Consider the following 16,678-nt stretch of genomic DNA (forward strand, 5'->3'; position numbering starts at 1 on the left):
TACTACCTGACACCAAGATTATCCCCTCCCTACTTGGTCCCTCAGCTTGCATGCACTAAGACAAAGTTCCCGGTCTCTGCTCCTTTAGACCATTCTGTTCCCTTGCAAATCTTTTATCTACCCTACACATGAATCAAAGAGAATCTTTAATTTATGTGGATTTTTGGGGGTGCCTTTTATTAATATAATTTCCTACACCTGACATGCATTTTTACATACTGTTCAGGGTGACAGAAACTCATTCCCTCTTCTAAAACTTCCAAGCTACCCCTCTTGGAAATTGTACCTCCAAATCCTTTCCTCTACAAAGTTGAGGTAATAACACATAGATCACCCACCCAATTCCACATAGCACAAACTTATCCATATAATAAATATGGAATTATCTTATTTATTGCTGTAAAGGTATTTTTTTCTTCGGTAGTTTGGACATGTCTTGTTATTTCTAATTATTTTAACCCATAAACTCCATAATCACATGGTCTGCAGAACATTGCCACCTACATATATTAAGGATCTCCTATGTCAATTGCTTTTTCTTTTCTTTCAACTCCTCCTCCTCCTTTGAAAATAAATTTCTCTTCCTCCATTTACTGAGATCCTACTAACTGGTGTGTTTTCATGATTTCTGGTTCCAGCATCTCTTTTAAAAACTCTCTTTTGACCAGTTCCTTTTTCATTTTCTTTCATCCTTCTTATTATTCATCCTGATATTCACCCATCTTTCCCTCTCCCTGGTCTGTTTCAGCCCTGGTCCTTCCCTTTCTCTGTATCTCCGGTGACTCACTTTTGTGGTCCACTTCTGTATCTCAGTACTTGTTAACATTCAGCCGGCTCCTCCGCTGTCACTTAACTTTTTCAGAACACAGATTACCACCCCTATATTTTCCTCTCCCGCTTGCCTTCCTCCTCTCCCCCAGTTTGCTTTCTTTCTCTGCAGTTGTCTACCTTTGCCCCAGTGCAGTTCGCCTTCCTCTTGACTCCTCCTCCCAGCAGCCCCAGCCCTAATAGTGTTCCTTAGGTCGTCCTTTACTCCTCACCCAGTCTCTCTCCCACCTAATACTTGCCCCCATTCCCCTCTGACCCCAACTCTCTTCTTTGTCCCTTCCCAGTTCTCTCCCAGTAGTTGCTTCACTCTTTCCTCCCAGGCGCTTGCTCCCAGTTCCAACCTCCGCTCTCGCCGATCTCTGCCCTCTGTCTCCGGTTCTCTCTTGCCTCTGCCTCCCGCTCTTCCCTCCTTCTTCTTCCTCCGGCCCTCCCCCTCCCTCCCAGCTTCCCTGCCTGGCTCGCTGCCTCCCTCGCCTCTTGTCTCATCTTGCCTGTGTTGTCTGGGAGGGGAGCCCTGCCTCCTCTCCCTCGCTCAGATCAATGCCCTGGCCACTCACTTTCTGATGTTGCACGACGGGAAATGCTTTGAATACTTACGACATGGCCGCTCACACTGATTGCCAAGATTGACAGCACTAACCATCGCCTTCACTTGTTTCAAGGGGGGAAGCCCCTAGTCACCCCGCTCTGCGCGCACCTCCGGGCACCCCGGCCGCAAACTTCTGCCGGTCAGCGCTCCCCCCGCCCGGGCCGGGCCACCCCCGCAGGCTTGAGTTAACGGGCTGCGCCGGCCGCGGCGCTGGGGGGCTCTGCGCCCTTGCTCCCCGGGCGGCGCTAACTGACCCAGCATCGGCTCCCCTTCCTTAATTTTTTTTATTTTATTTTATTTTATTTTATTTCATTTTGTTTGTGTCTTTCCCTTTTTCTTTAATGCCATTTGCTCCCGCGGCGCAGCGCACAAGGAGCCCTCCCGTGCGGTACCATCCTGGAGCCCGCCCAGGTAACCGGGACGGAGCGAGCGATCTAGAGAGCGAGGGAGGCAGAGCGAGAGCGCGCGGCCCGCTCGCGAGCTACCTGTTGGGGAGTCGGAGGCGGCAGGGGCCGGCGCCCCGGGCTGGGCCGCCGGCCCCGGCGCCTTCCGCCTCTGCCCTTCCGGGCCGCCTCGGGCTTAGCTCCCCTGGGCTGGGACCGAGGGGCTGCGGTCGGGCCGGCGGAGGGACGGGAGCCGAGCGCGCGGAGCCCGGCGAGGGCGCGGGTTGCCGGAGCGGCGGCCGGCCGGCCCGGGCGGGTTTCCGTCCTGGGCTGGGGAGGGGAGAGGGGAGAGGGGAGAGGGGAGAGGGGAGAGGGGAGGAGGAGCGGGCGCGGGAGGAGGGCGCTCGCGGGGCCGAGGCGGAGGGGAGCGGAGGCTGAGAAAGCGGCCCGAGCGCCTGCCGCTCGCTGGCGGCCGCGCCGGTCCCCAGGATGCGTCCCCCTCGCGGAGAGTTGTGCCTGGTTCCGGAGGCGGTGACAGATCTGCGTGGCGGGCTTCTGCTTTACTTGCCACCTCCCCACCCCACCCCCCCGCCCCAGCCCCAGCCCCCAAAATCCACTCGGAGAAAACACATGTTGTAGCTGTAGATAACCGTGCGTAGGACACTAAGGCAAAAAGGGCAGGGGAGAGAGACAGACAACGCAACCTTTGACAACAGAAAGCTGTTATCGCCATCCCAAGTATTCGTCCGGAAATCTGTCCGCCCTCTCGGCCCACCTCATTCCTCCTCCTCCGCCTCCCCGTAGAGATACTCTAATCTATGTAGCTGGGAATGATATGAAAAAGAAGTCAGGTGGCTTAGAGAATGCACTTGTAAGTCTCCGTGAAGTTCGAGGTAGGTATTTCATTGAAGTTTGCGCAACTGTGTGATAGAGGAAGCTTGTGTGGCTGCGTGTGTAGTTCTCTCTCCCTCCCTCCTGTCTCGCCCTCGCGCTCTCTCTCTCTTTCTGGGTGAGCAAATGCGTGTGTGCTCCGCGCGGGTTCAGATGGGACCGCCGGGTGGCCATGCCCTCTGTGCCCACAAGGGGGCAGCATCCTTGAGGGCTTTGTGAGCGCCGCGTTTCTCGTGATCGCCGCAGGCTTGGGTTTAGAGAAAGTTACACCGAAACTTTCAAACTGATACCACATCTTATTGCGCGATATTAAAACAAAGAAAGAAAGAAAGAGAAGCAAGGACAAGAAAGAAAGACATAGAGAAAGAAAGAAGGAAGGGAGGGAGAGAAAAAAGAGAGAGAGAGAGAGAGGGAAGCGGAGGAAGAAGAGAGGGAGAGAAAGAGAAAAAGCAAAGCCGGCGACCAGCCTACCCGGGAGAGCCCGGTCCCGGCAAGACCAGGGGGAGGGCTGTCTTAATTGTGGGTTTGGCCGCCTGACGACTGGAGTGCCCTCCTCGGCTGTCTTAGTTGTAGCCGGAGGTCATGTAAATCGACCTTAAAAGAATGCATAAGCCATAAATTAAAATAAACCCTCACCCCAGGGCTGATCCATAAAGTAGACAATATCCAACCTGGACAAAACGAGCTTTCCTTTACGAGCCGACTTAAACCGCATCCCCCCAAAAGAATAGAGACTAAATGCAAAGTAAGTTTCCCAGCGAATATTTTGTTTTCTTGAAAAGTGTTGCGTTGATTTCGCGGTGCGCCGGGCTGCGACGCCGCAGGTCCCCGGAGCGCTCCTGCGCCAGCCGCCTCGGCCCCGGGCGGGGTGCGGGAGGTCGGGGGCACCCGCCGGGTCTGCGGGTCTGCGGGTCTGCGGGTCCCGGACCGCTCTCCTCCCCGCACCCCGCCCCCCGCCCCGTTTCGGTTTGGAAACTTTCGGCTGTTTGTGCGGTGGGTGGACGCTGGCCGTGGGCGGGCGAGAGAGTCCAGGATCTCCGCGCTGTCCTACCAAGGGGGGGGGGGAGTTGAGCGCGCGGAGTTGATCGCGAAAACCCGGGTCGCTAGAAAACCGGGCCGCTGCCTTCCCGCCCCCGCCCGCGCCCCCGCCCGCGCCCGCGCCCCCCGCCCCCCGCCGCCCGCCGGGCGCGCTCCGGCCCCAGGGCCCCGCGCCCGCCGCCCCCAGGCCCCCGCCGCTCCCGCCCTTCCGTCCCCTCCCCCAGGTTCGGACGTGACTTTTTACGATCTTTTTAGGAACACACCAGCCGGACTCCAAGACCACCCGAAACCCAAGGCGGATCCGCGGTCCCCCGTGCTCGGGCCGCCAGGGCGGTGGTGCGGGGCCGCGGGGCGCGTGGAGGGGGCGGCCCGGCGCGGGTCGGCGGGGGTCGGCGGGGCCCGGGCGCTCCGCCGCGGGCGCGCCCCCTCTGCCCTCGGCCCTCGGCCCCCCGGCCCCCCGCGCCCCCGCGCCCCCCGCCCCGGCGCCCCGCCCGGGCCCCGCCGCCCGCCGCCCGCCGCGCCCTCCGCGGACACCGGCCGGGGACCCGCCGCCCTGGGGCTCGGCCGGGGCGCGGGGGGCGGTGCTGCCGCCCGCCCCGGGGTCCAGCCCGAGCCCGGTCCCTCCCGGGGGAGCTGCCTGCTTCCGTCTCCCTTAAAGGGCCCGTCGGAGCCGGGAAGGGGCTCGAGCTCCGGCTCCGGGAGGAGCGGCCCGCGCGGCTGCGGACGCCAGATACCAGCCGCTCCGTTTCCCGGGCGCTGCTCGGAGCTCTCAGATAAAAAAGAGAATATTGGTGTGTTGCGAGCAGATAAAAGGTGGTGGTTGCCTGCGTGCGTTGAGTTTTATTTAAGCTCTCCGAGGCTGACCAAGTTTGAAAAGGTTTGTTTGTACGAATTGCCAGATAATTGAACGCTGCCCCTATTTGGGGACTAAAAATAAGTCTTGGACTGTGCTGGCGGGGCCCGGCTGTCAGGGAGATGGGCTGTCCCCGGCTGCTTCTGTGTGTGTGTGTGTGTGTGTGTGTGTGTGTGTGTGACCTCCCCCGAGGGCCGAGCTGGAAGTTTGGGTCTCCAGGCGGCCTGACGCCGCGGCGCGGCTGCGACCCGGGCTGGGCTCCGGACCTCCCGCCGCCCCGCCGCTGGGCGCCGGCCCCGGCACGCACTCCCGAGCCCAGGCTTGGGCCCCGGCGGGGTGGCCCAGACCACAGCCCGGTGAGGTCGGCCTGCGACAATGCCCCTCTCCCCCCGCCTCCCCAGGGTCTCCTGTCTTATGCCCTTTATAGTCACATGCCCAGGGTCCCCCCCCCCCCCCCCAAACCCCGGCCCCCGGAGGAGAACACACACAGCCCCGCCCAGTCTATTTCTAGGAGGTGGGTTTGGTGAATAAAAAGGTCAAGTGGTCGGGTCTGCAAGCTGGTCCCTGGCGAGGGGGGACAGGACGGACACCTGGCAAGGACCGCCCCGCCTGTCCCCCCCACCCTGGCTGGTCCGCCCGCCCACAGCTGGCCTCCCCAGGCCACATTCTTGCACTAAGTGCGAGAGGCTGTGGGAAAAGCAATCCTGAACCGGCCAAGAGCCGGCGAAGCTGATCCCGCGATGGCATTTTGTTTTGAACAGTTGCTGGGGTTGACGTTTCCTCATAAGGTAAGGTGTCACTGGACGGTCGGCTGCCCAAATGCCACATGTATAATTAGCTTGCCCACTCAGCACCTCATCCCCCCGAGGCCCATAGGCACGGGCTTGGCGAACTTGGTCCACTCAAATCTGTTGGGGGGCTGCAGGATTCCCACAGGGAAGGCCGAACCTACCAGGACAGCCCTGGGAGGCCCTGGCACCAGGGAACACTGTGACAGTTGTAGTCTTGTCTTTGATTTCTCCCCTCTCTGGTTTTCTCCCTCATCCCTTCCGGTTTCCTCTCTTTATTTTTCATCTGAGGGGGAACTGCTGGTTTAGAGGAGTAGATGGGACACCAGCAGCAGGCTATAGACTGAACGAGGACAGGAGATTCAGGGTAAAATCTGGCAGTGTAGGTCTTTTCCATACCCTTACCACGGGGGACGTCTGCTAAGTGCGCTCCTCTGTCTGCACTAAATCCAGTAGGACCAGCCCAGGCTTGACATTGTATCTTGGCTTAGGTAGGGCTTCAGGCTTCTAGTTTGGACTGTTCACCTGTCTGTGTTCTCCCTCTTACTCCCATGCTAGAGGTCTGAGAGTTTCTGTGCCCTGATTGCAGCTTCTGTTTTCCCCCTTCAGGCCTAGCCGCTTGGGGCTGCTAGTGTTCACTGTGGGGCAAGCCCGGAAAGATCTGCAGTCTCTTCCTGTACCACTGTTCAGCCTGGGGTTCTTAGGAGCAGTGCCTTGTTTTCTCTGTACCCAGAATGGTGCTTGAACTTCCTACCTGGCTTCCCAGTCCCCAGCCTCAGGTCAGCCTTAGCCTGCACTCTCTGGTGGAGACCAGATTTCTATAGCCATGAACATGACCTTCCCTCTTTCACACTGTGCAGTAACAGTGGTGGAATTCAACACTCAGCATTAGGTACTTTCACTAGTCTCCCTCCTGCCCTTGTTCCTAGGCCACTCAGTTATGTCTGATACCTACTAGAAGATTCTCTTTATTTTAAAACAAACAAGCAAACATCCTAAATCTTCCACAAGTTTAGTGGGGTAGTATTAGCTTTTCTATGGCAGCAAAAGTGCACCTGTCTGGCAGCAGGTGGGGGGCACAGTTTATTTAGTTGCATTTGCCTTTTATTGAACCAGTGAAATGTTTCATTTTCTCTTAGTAGAGGAAAACTTAGGATTGAATTTTAAAAAACTCTACTAGGTCATAAATGAATTATCTATATACTTCTGAGAATAGCTTCCTGAATACACATGTGTGAGCACATGGATAGTAGGCCAAATGACATGTAGATTTTTTTCTCCTACATTTTTGAAAGCCTCATAAATAAAGAGGGATTATTCCTATTCTAAAACAACAACAAGAACAAGACCAACACCAAACAACCAAAATAAAATAAAATAAAATAAACTCCTTCAGACTCTGTAAGCAAGGAAGTATGAACCCACATATCAGATCTAGTTTATGACCAAAGGCAGTAAGTAACCAGGACCTAGACAAGTGATAGGTCATCAATTCCTTAGGCAAACTGATGTCCCCTGTTGCTTTTCTCAAGTACCACCACCAACTCCTCTTTCCTCTGCTCTCTCACCATGTTCCTTTACTTATGGTGGCAAAACTAGATGGTTTTTAATTCATTGTTTATCTTGTTTACTGTTGTTCTTAGTTATTGTTTTGGAAGTAATGAGAAGGAACTTTCACTTGTGTATACATATTTCTTAAAGAGCAAAAATATTTATAAGTTTATTGTTATGGAACATGATGCAAACTCCTACAATAGTATATTGTGTAGCTACAACACTCAACATTATACTGTAAAGATAAGTGTAAAATATATTAAATGATAAAGCAGTATTGATATCTTTTCCTTCAGCTGAGACTATTCTTTAATGAAGTCATTAACTAAATACCTAGAAGAGATGACATTTGGTAGGAATATTATACTGTCTGTTGGACCTTTTTTCTTTAGTAGCAGAAAGCAACAGATTTTTCTTTTTTTTTTTTTTTGGTAAGGGAAAAACATACATTTAAAATATACTTAACATACTTAGCAAATCTTTCTTTTATAGGGCTTTAAAGTATATTACTTTAAATACATATGTGATAAATTTTGGTGTCATTATTGAGATTTTATGTCTGTGTCTATTTGACTTTTAGGAATTATGGGGTGGTGGTCCTTGATGAAATTGCTACACATCTTATATTGAAGAAATTGTGACGTTTTAAATAATTTGCTTTCAATTACTATAATAGGTACTAGAATAAATGAATTCTCTTTTAACAAGGTTTAATATACATTGACTTTAACCATTTCAATATTTTCTGTACTTTTCAATTTTGTTAGATTACATATTTAAGTTTGAAAAAATTCTCTTGTGAGGCAATTCGTATGCACTTTTTCACTATTTACAAACAGCATTTTATAGTACAGTACAACTAAAACCGATTGATCTAAGAGCTATTTTTTAAAATATAGTTTAGGGGTGCATATATATCAATTGATGTTTTTGAAGTCAAGTGAAACATTCCATCTAGCTAATGTGTCTGAGAGTACCATATCAGGCACAGACAGGTACTAGAAATGATAAAACACAGATAACATACAGCAGGATGATTCGCAGATGGGACGTATTATCTGCTGTCACGAAGTTAGATGGGTCATATTCCTGTTTTTTTATTTTTTTATAAAATTAATCTAGGTTATTTCAGAATTACTAAGTTATATGGGTATGTGAGAATAGATTTTATTATAGAAGTCTGCTAACAAGTGAACAAATATTCATTGCTTTTTAGAGGAAGAAATGGATTGTCTTTGCATTTGATTGCTTCTTGTTTAAGAAATGTGGCTCTCTCCTATTATTTTTTCTTAAATAAGAAAATAATATATTGAACATTCTATGTTTTCATCCTAACTCTACATTTTCTACTGGTTAGATTATATTCTGAATCTCAGTATACTCAAGTAAAAAAAAAAAAAAAAAAGAAAAAAGCTGGCACTCTGATATAGTCTGTCTGTGAAGAGCAATTTTTATTGGATGTAAGTGCATTTTAAATATATAGCATATCTTTTTTGCCTGATATTCTTCAACTGTGATCTGAGAACTAATTGTTTTGGTGAGAGTTATATCCGAAACTTTCATCATCCTTTCATTACATATCCTTTATCCATTTATAGGAAGAGCGTTTTTATTTTCCTTGTTCTGTGGAAGAGGGTAAAAGCTTTTTAGGTAATTATTTTGTTTAGACCTTTAGCCAAACTGGAAATAATTTTAAATTTATGTTATGATTTTTTATAGAGCTTTTCAGGTTTTAAGTATGCATTGTCATAATTTGGATAAAAATATCAATTGAAGAATGTGGGTGGAGGTTTTAAGATGGAATATCATTTAAATCTACTAAGGCTCTCTCACCTCCAAAAAAGGGTACGGTCTGTTTTTCCTCAAATCTGTGGTCGTCTCAAAAAAGGGAACATGAAATCCTAAAACCTCAGAGAAGCAGTATCAGTTCAATTCTTAACTGTAAATCCTTCATATCGTTGCTCAAAATATCCAACTTTACACCAATATTAGCCATTCTTTTTATAGTGACACCATGCTTAGTAAAAAACTTCTAAGCACTGAGGTCAGGTGTTGAGATTGGATTCTAGTTTATTTTTTATGAATCAGATAAAGATTTCTGTGCATGAGACCATATGTGAAGATGAGAGAACAAGAACATTTCCATATCAAAGGCAATATATCTGAGGCTGCATGGTAATTAAAATGCAGTGGTTTGGACTCTGTGCACTAGCACTTAAGCAGAGCATTGCCGGGACCTTGTGCATCATGCAGGCGGTTGCCTCTTGCATACTTCTTGAAATACACTTATAATTTTGTACAAACATTTATGCCAGTCCACACTTTTCTGTAGATAATTTGTATTTCATCCAAACCATTCAAAGTAGAAGTTATTTTTTGAGCTACCCCCTCATTATGGCTTTTGTGCATCAACTATTTTTATTCTAGTTGTTTGTATTTCCTTTTACCAGAATGATGCCTTGTTTATATTCAGAATTTCTTCTTGCTCCTTTAAGACCCCTTATGTATCACTCATATTTTACTATCCACTCAGAAAACTTTCATCTTTAGGAATGATGTGAATGATTTCCTGAGGTTAGTTGTAGGTGCTGTGGTCTATTATAAACTAAGGAAATACATTTAAAAAAAATCAAATGTCCAGTTATTTGTACTTTATAATACTGATAGGTTTAGTAATCCTCCCTAATTGCTCAGCATATAATGTTGGAAAAAAAAAACCCTTTCAAATTGCTTAAAGGATTCCAAAATATTCTTCTTTACCTTTTAATGGCATAAAAATGTGTAGTGGCATTCCCTTTTGTACTACTACAACTGAAAAACAATCATTTGAAGCTATAGAAATCTTTATATTTATCTAGAGAGAGTTATCTTCTTTGCATTTATAGGGAGTTGTTTGGCTTTATTTATAAAGAAGTGGGTTAGTATCTTAACCTGTAATTATTTGGGGATTGAATAGTGAAATTAGAAAAATATAACAATTGGTAGTCCAATGTTGTATATATTTCAGAAAATTTTGCATTTTTGGTAACTAGCTTAAATTTGCTGCTCTGTAATTTTGTAGATTTTCTATTTCCTATTTGCTTTTTCTCCATGAACATTCTACTCTGGCACATGTAGCAAGGAATTCACTGGTATATTTTATTTGCTAAGCTACACTGGTTTAGAAAGCTTTTTAAAGCTTTCTTTGGATTGAAGCAGTATGTATTGAAGAAGCCTAATGTGATATTGTGAAATTCTTTAAGAGTTTTTGTATTTTAAACTATTTTGAATAAAAATTACTTAAGTGTATTGATTTGATGCTTTTCAATGATGGCCTATATAAATAAGCTTAGTAAATATAAGGTAAATTCAAAGCACGTTATGTGATATGCATATTAGCATCTATGCAAATATTCTATATTCTCTCATATCAAGTTATCCCCTTGATCTCTCTTCTCTAAAAATCTCACAAGATAACCCTTTACATGATCTATTATCCCTACTGCCTTCAATAATTTGTTGTTTCTAGTCATCTTAAAGAGATGAATTGAATTGTCTATCTTTAATATATCCATTCAAATGCAAAAAGGGACTTTAGTGCTATTTGTGATTTTGACTTCACTGAGCACAATCTCTTCTCTTCTTTGAAAAGTAGTTCTTTAAAAGTAGACAAAGAAAATTAAAGATGCTTTACTTTCCACGACTACACAAGTACAATATGTGGAAAAAAGAAAATGTAACAGGTTTTTTTTTTTTTCTTTAAATAAGGAGCATAGATTTCAAATGGAACTCATTCAGAGACATGGTTGCAAATATTTCCTTTCATACTTTAGAAACAGATCATTGGGTAACATGATTGAGCACTTACTAAGTCCTAGGCACCCTGAAGGGCATTTTTGAAGTCACAAGTATTTTTTTTTTTTTAAGGATTTTCCTTTCTATTGAAGATTTTTGATATTTGGTAGGTGGGGAAACTTAGCTGCAGTTGTCATGGTGCTAAGCAGGTCATTGGTAGAACTGGAGAAGAATGCTCCTAACTAGGAGAGAATAATCCATCATTCTTTCTTGGGAAAGAATATAAAAGGGCAGCAATGTTGTTATTTTCTCAGAAATAATCTCCAGCTATCTTCATGGGCATTGAACCTTCTATTTAGAAGTCAGCCGCCCCCTACCCCCAATATATCCTTGATGTAATCCCTAACCCTCCATTTCTTCATCTCTAAAATGGGAGTAATAAAAATATATACGTCATAGGATTATTGTGAGGTTTAAATGAGATAAATGTAAACCACTAAGCTCAGGGCTAGGTATAACATGAATATTTAATACCTGTTGAAGTGGTATTATTATTGAAGTGGTACTGTGCTTATCATTATACAGATCTGGCTTCCCATTTCAGCTTCCCTGTGTACTTACTATGAAATCTTTGGAGAATTACATAGTCTGTTTCTTTTAGTCTTACATGAAATGTGATGATATGTGTTCCTTCCTTTATTTCCTAGAAAAGAGAATTCATTAGTAGTCTGGCAGACTTGGGATAAATGCAAAGATTGGATGTCCGGCTCTCGAATTTGAGAAAATTCCAATTCTAAGGACTGTAAGGGATTTTGAAAGGTCAATTCATCTGTCACCCTGCATCCTCCGGGGGTGTTTCGATCACCCCTTCTCCATTCTAATCAGTTAGGAAACTCTCTATTTTGAAAACCTGCAAAGAATGAGATTTTATGATCTTCTTGATATATATATATATATATATATATATATATATATATATATATATATCTTGATATATATATACACACACACACACACACACACATATATATATATACACATATATCTTAGCAATTTTATTTATTTACTCATGAGAGACACAGAGAGAGGCAAAGACATAGGGAGAGGGAGAAGCAGGCTCCTCACAGGGAGCTTGGTGTGGGACTGGATCCCAAAATGGGATCACGCCCTGAGCCAAAGGCAGACACTCAACCACTGAGCCACCTAGGCATCCCAGTTTATGTATATTTCAGTGATTAACACCAGAAAGTTCTTTGTATCAAATATACACATCTTAATCTGCTTTCTTTTGGTTTCATTTAATGAAAAAAATGGAAACATGTATTCTTGATTTGAATGATAAACCTGCATGTGAGAAAATAAAAATTAAACTTTGAATTTTTATTTCTTGAATCTTTCCTTTGGAATCTTATTTCCTAAACTAATTTCATGACCTTGGATAAGTTATGCAACCTCTTTAAGACTTGATTTCCTAATTTTAAAAATGGGGATTGTGATAGAATTCATCAGATGATAGGGTTGTTGGGGATTTCAGTTTGGAGAGACTGTACATAGAAGTTCATAGAACAGTTCTGGACAATGGAATCAGGGTTACTTGATAATAATTATGTGATCAATAGAACTTGGCATGAAAAGGCTAATTTTTAACTCTCTTACATTTTGTAGAACTCCATTTTCAAAGTGCTTTCCGATTCATTGCCTCATTCAATAAAAGTTATGCTGAGTAGATAACCTTACCAGTCATACTGTCTAACTTCCTACTTGATATGAATAAATGTTTCAATTGGGTTTTGCTTCAGGGTATTATTCACTACAAACAAAGCTTGTATGTCATGAATCAGGACTGGCTTTTTTGGCCCTCTTTTTTTTTTTTTTTTCCTTCCCCCAGTCTCTTCTATATAATGTCAATGTTCATTTATTTTATCTTCATACTTATTTCCAGAGCCAAACCAGTGCTGCATTTCCCATATACCAATGTATAAATGAATAATATTTTGCTGATCAGAAGCTTTAAATATCAGTTATATATTCCAATTAGTAAAAATGAGAAAATGATTTAGTAGTAATTGTGGCTAGTTTTATAAGGCAACTCTCTCTCAAAATATGGGGTTCATGAGGGAGGATTAATGAAAGGATCCTTGGCTGGGAAGAGATGGGAACCACTTGATTACATGATTTTAAAGATGAAAAATGCAAAAAAAAAAAGATGAAAAATGCAATGAAGAGGTATTAATATAGGTAATTCTATGCAGTGTGCTGGTTGTTATAATAGAGATAGGTATAAGAGCAAAACTACCTATGTAAGGAAAGGAAAGCTTCTAGTAGGAGGCGGCCTTTGAGCTGTGAATTAAAAATGTTTAAGGATAGTTTATTTGAGGTAACATCCTGAGGAGCATTGGACATGTGGGAAACACTTGATACTATTACTACTTTTTAGTTCTGACACCGAAAGGTCTCATAATTATATCTTTATAACTCCTAGAAAGGCCATCTCTGATAATGAATGTGATGTAGCCATAGGCCAGCAGCTTAACTGATACACTTCTCTTTCTTAGCTCAGTTTTGTGATCAGGGACATTATGAGTACATTTTTAAGGTATGGGGGAGAATTTTCAGATTACTGCTTTTCTTTAAATACATTAAATAAGTATTAAAATTAAAGTAAGTGACTTATTAATATATGACTGGATGGTCAGTACAGTGAGTTAAAATCTCACATCTTAGCTATAAAAAAAAAAAACTTTTTTCAACTGGCAAGCATGATCTTAGAGAAAGGCCAATATCTGGAAATTCTTAGATCTATGTGTTGTTTCTGAGTTTCCTTTATTTTGTTATAGGTCTTTAGGCCTCACATTTGTCATTAAGTTTTTCTAACTAGAGAGTTGGCATTTTCCTAACTTCTTTTTTATTGAAGGATAATATGAACATAAAATAATCTTCAGAGTGATTCAAAATTTTTGGAGGAAATAGAAATTATTTCACAATGATGATAATGAACAGTAGCAAGAATAACAGCAACTGTCCTTCTCTACTTTTGACTTTTTTAAAAGTCCAATTTTCAAATAGGGATGCTAAATCCACTTTCTTCAGTTTTGTAATCTGGGATCTTATGTTTTCTTATGACTTTTTGAATACCTTTTCTCTGAGCCCACAAGACTTCTTTGCTGTTTTTGGCTTGGAAGTTTTCTTGTGTTTTATAACTTGTTTCTTCAAATAAAACACACCTATTGAAATTTTTGCAACTTCTAAAAAGGACTTGGTGGTCACATAGGCTGGAGAAGTTATGGCTCTGGTTTCTAATCCCCTAACTCATTATCTTCCTTACTGGGGCTTTGGCATACTGGATACTTGCAGTGTTGACCATGACATGAATAATATGATGAAATCTCTCCATTAGAAAGAAAGGCTCAGAGGCTAAGCAGGTAAAAAAAAAAAAGGATACAAAAATTCTATAAAACAGTTTAAAAACATCTCGTTAGTTATATTAAATTGGTTATGAGTCTTAAAAGAACTTTCCTTTAGAACTTTCAGTTGAGTTCTTTAATAAGAAGCAACACCCCCCCCACCAAAAAAAAAAAAAAAAAAGAAAATGAAAATTGAAATCATACAACAACTGAACAAAGCTTAACTAACTTGGAATGCAGCAAAGTAGTTTAGCTGAATCTCAGGAACATTTATTACTCTAGAGTCTGAAGATCCAAATATACATTGGAGGAAAATTGGACTTTTAAAAAATGTCTTAGCTGTTGTTATTTCCCACTATAAAGATTGAATTGAAAATAGATATACTGAAGTTTAAAGAAGAATTTCAATATTGTAACAACTAAAATTGTAATATTTAATTTTTATTTTTAATATGATATTCTAAGACATTATTAGAAGAAAATTTCAGCTTTTCATGGGTTAGACTCTTTAAACTTTTGTAGACAACGGTTCCAGAGAAGACCTTCACTTGTACTTTTGTATAGGTTTATGTGATTTACAGGTATGCTAAAGTACGGTCATGGTCATGTACACTGAATTTAAATTGTATAGCATTTTGTAAGAGGCTTATTTTCTCTGAGGCAAATATATGTAACAGCCTAAGTTAAGGTGGGACTAGTGAATTTGGGCACTTAATTCTTCTTTATGGCATGGTGAGGAAAGAATGAAAAATAGCTCAACTTTCAGTTAAGACAGCTTGGGACCTTTTTCATAGGTCATCATAATTAGCCATGTCTTAGTTGTGTAGTTTTGTGTTTAATTTCTTCGTTATGTTCACAAAGAAGACTCATTAAAGTTACCAAGAGCTATTTGAATAAAGTATATGGAAAAGTATACCCCTTTATATTGTATGCTAATTTTATCTTCTGAATTTTCTTAGCACCACTCTTACATCGTTGGGTTATTTTATTCTTCCTTTCTGATGTGCATGTACAGTAGTTTCTATTATTAATATGCCAAATAAATAGGACATTTGAATCAATGTCCTTTAAATTTTATTTAGGTTATGATTATATATTCTCTAATTTTGCTTATTTAATACAACTTACATCTGATAGAATTTAAAAACACAAATATAATTTTAGTAAATTTAGTAAGGGGGCATTAAATTATTTGATCATCCTAAATTGTTTCATGGCATCCATTAAATAAGTTTAAATATGTATATTGCTAGTGCATCTTAAAAGTAAATATGTTGGATTATTTATATAATGTTTGTTTGAATATCTTCCCTGATTGATTAGAGTGAATGTAGCATTTTCAGTGGCCAAGGTGAAAGGAGCAAAATTTAGGATGTTTAAAGAGAGAAGGAAATAGAGATCTTAGGTGGTTACCCAAGGGTAACTTGAGAGTATTGTTGGTAGGGGTGAAGCTGGAAGAATTCCTCTGGCAAGATCATTTTAAGGCTTATTTAGGGAGAACTTCTAACTATAAGAGAATTCTGTAACGGGATAGAATTGAAGAGTCTTCAAACTTTTTGGATAGAACAGATCATCAGCAAAATGTTTATGAGCGTGCATCCTAGTGCATGTGCATATTTATTTAAAATTATATATGTGTGCCAGTGTGCTAATATATCCTATAAAATAATCATAAATTGATATTATAAAGAAAGATATATAGATAAAATAAATAATATTTTAAAACTAACTGTGGTTTTCCCAAACTCTGTAATTTAACATGCTTTGTTATTTTTAAAAGTTAGTTTAACACTTTGTGATGAAATAATTTATAAGCTTGGTTCTAAGTTCAGTTTACTTTGCTACATGGTTTTAATGCTGCCATAGCTGAAAATTATACCTCAAAAAGAAAAATAGATCCAAGTGGAAGAAGTACATCATTATTTGCACTTGCTAAATTGTGTACTAATTTGTTAATCCTATTCACAAAATATGCAAAAATTTGTTAAAATCTTCCCTGATGGCAATCAGTTGTTTCTGGCAATGAAGTTGAAGGTATAGCATTTTAATATTTTTAATAAATAGACTCAAAACCCATTGAAACTCTTTGGAACACCATTAAACAGGTTAGAATATTCTGTTGCCAATTTTAAATTGAAAACAGATGAGAGTTTTTGTAGATGATAGACATAGAATTTTTGGTAACAAAATCACACTATGATGGAATCGTTTCCAAACATATGTTTTCAAAATACTTTTTCATAGCACAAATCTGTTTTGAAAAGCATTTACTTTCTCATTTGATAAAATCTCACCTTTACTTTGAAGAGACAGATTAAATTTTTTTGATGGTTTGTATGTATGTAAGTACCTAGTTAGCTAGCTAGTTAGCTACTTTGTAACACACACAACATCTACTTGCCTCGTGTACACTAGGTTTTTTTCTTTTTGTTGTTCCTAATCCTTAAGTTTGGAAACTGTGCCATCAAATAAGCACACATCTGGGTGGTGCAAGCAACCCACATGGTTACTACTTCCCATCTCATTTCAAAGCATTGTAAAGATTATATGATGTTTTACAGGTCTATTTAAAAAAG

At 42.1% G+C, this 16,678-nt stretch overlaps 1 protein-coding gene across 42 annotated transcripts in view; it reads left to right on the forward strand.

Annotated features, from left to right (window-relative positions):
* The first annotated feature begins 1,033 nt into the window (after nt 1-1,033).
* Nucleotides 1,034-16,678, forward strand: part of SOX6 (SRY-box transcription factor 6) — a 581,952-nt gene continuing 566,307 nt past the window's right edge. For 8 of the 42 annotated variants that reach the window (XM_072725550.1, XM_072725530.1, XM_072725542.1 and 5 more), the window contains exon 1: nt 1,330-1,828. The gene's annotated coding sequence lies outside the window, so the exon portion shown is untranslated. Of the gene's footprint in view, nt 1,829-2,219; nt 2,694-2,930; nt 3,437-5,085; nt 5,371-16,678 lie in introns of those variants that run through there. The other 34 variants (XM_072725558.1, XM_072725566.1, XM_072725551.1 and 31 more) reach the window with 17 other exon arrangements.

Source organism: Vulpes vulpes, chromosome 11 (assembly GCF_048418805.1).
Source record: "Vulpes vulpes isolate BD-2025 chromosome 11, VulVul3, whole genome shotgun sequence".
NCBI lineage: Eukaryota > Metazoa > Chordata > Mammalia > Carnivora > Canidae > Vulpes > Vulpes vulpes.